This window comes from Pongo pygmaeus, chromosome 11 (assembly GCF_028885625.2).
Source record: "Pongo pygmaeus isolate AG05252 chromosome 11, NHGRI_mPonPyg2-v2.0_pri, whole genome shotgun sequence".
Taxonomy (NCBI): domain Eukaryota; kingdom Metazoa; phylum Chordata; class Mammalia; order Primates; family Hominidae; genus Pongo; species Pongo pygmaeus.
Window position 1 is genome coordinate 140,920,573 of NC_072384.2, and position 1,903 is coordinate 140,922,475.

The 1,903-nt window shown below is 58.6% G+C and overlaps 1 pseudogene; it reads left to right on the forward strand.

Moving 5' to 3' along the window:
- The first annotated feature begins 342 nt into the window (after window positions 1-342).
- On the forward strand, window positions 343-546 carry LOC129032336 (small nucleolar RNA U3; annotated as a pseudogene).
- The last annotated feature ends 1,357 nt before the right edge of the window (window positions 547-1,903 follow it).

Here is a 1,903-nt window from a genome sequence, read left to right on the forward strand (position 1 = left end):
GTTATTTTAAAAGACTAGAAACTGGCCAGGCACCATGGCTCACACCTGTAATCCCAGCACTTTGGGAGGCTGAGGTAGGCGGATCACCTGAGGTCAGGAGTTCAAGACCAGACTGGACAACATGGTGAAACTCCATCTCTACTAAAAACAGAAAATTAGCCAGATGTGGTGGTGTGCACCTGTAATCCCAGCTACTCCGGATGCTGAGGCAGGAGAATCACTTGAACCCGGGAGGCGGAGGTTGCAGTGAGCTGAGATTATACTATTGCACTCCATCCTGGGTGACAGAGCAAGAGTCTGTCTCGAAAAAAAAAAAAAAAGAAGAAGAAGACTAGAAACGGAAAGACTATGCATTCTGGGATCATTTGGATAGCTCGTTCCTAGAGAAGTTTCTCTGAGCACCGAAGCCGCAAGGAGCAGGCCCAGCATTCCCTCCTGAGCAGGAGCCGTCATCTGTATTGCTTCCCTGCAAGTGCCATTCGCCACTGATGACCATTCTTCTGTTCCTCTGGGAGAGGAAGAGGGAGAGGACGCAGTCTGAGAGGTTTATCTTACTTGTTAAAAAAAAAAAAAGACCAGAAACGGAAAATATCATCACCCCAATGGCCTCTTCAGCCTTGCTTCTGTGGACACACAAGACAATGGTTTGCTAGGGTTAAACTTGAGTAATTTCGCTCACTTGCTCCTTTTTGCCAGAGAATAGCACTTTCTTAATTAAGAGATGAGCCCCCTAGGCTTGGCTGCCAAGGTTTTTACTTTTCATCCAAGTTCATTACCGAATGCTTGGGTGGCAAGCGCCCTGGAGGCAGGAGGCCAGAGATCCGATCTCCACGCAGGCGGAGCCACGGCGCGGGCGGGCTGACGGGTGGGGTGAGCTGAGGTCCTTCCCTCCTGGGGTTCCAGGAGGAAACACGTAGCCCTGCCCGGAGTGATAGGAGCAGGGCCTTTACTAAGGTGCTGCAGTCGGGTGTGGGGGGTCAGGAGGGGCCCCAGGAACTCAGGTTCTGAAGGGGTGGGGGCCGTTGTCCTCTCTGAACTGACTGGCCAGTGGAGGGGCTCCCGGCCGGCCATGTGAGGAGGGAGCTGCTGCACAGTGGCCAGGGAATGGCCGTAGCCTGCCTGAGCCCCCTCCGGCCCCCTGTCATCTGTCACAGCTGGAGCCTCTGTTGCCACGGCTCTGGCATTTGGACCGGGTCCGCAGCATCTACAGGCCCTCGGATGCTGGATGGTGTGGAATAGCTGGAACAGCTGTGCCCCAAGCTGGGAAACGGAGGGCCTGGTGAGACGGCCCCCTGCTCTCCACGAGCCTCACATACCCGGCCTGGCTCTGGCCAGCTGGAGCCCACGGGCGGAAGGCCTGGCCAGGTCCTGCCTCTGGGGCCCCCTCAGCCCAGGCTGATGTCTCAGGGTGACCCAATTCCTCTTCTCGATCCCCGAGTCCCGAGTCCAGCAGGCCCCATGGAGTGGCTGCCCACAGGCCCCAGTCACGTCGCCCCTCCGGCTAGAGCCACTTGCAGCCTGAGTGAGCCAGGCTGAGGTCCAGTGGCCTGCCCACCTCCCCACCAAGAGCGCAGGCAGGGGAAGGAAGGGCTCCCAGTCCCCTCTGGGGCATGTGAGCAGGAGCCCCCTGGCTCTCCCCGGCCCTGTGCCCTCCAGCTAAGCCTTTTTGCTTCCAGTAGGAACTGGGCTGGGGGACGAGCCTGTCTCGGCCACCACACCCTGGAGGCGTCGAGGGTCCATCACTGGCCCCTCCAAGGTCAGACTCGGGCCTTTCCCCACAGACGGGAGGGCTTCACTGTAGCTCCTCACTGGGCTTCCCATGGTCAGCTGCTCAGAGCCTAGCCCTGGGGGTGGGGCTCGGAACTCCCCACGACAACAGTGCGAGAGGCCGAGGGTGAGCTTG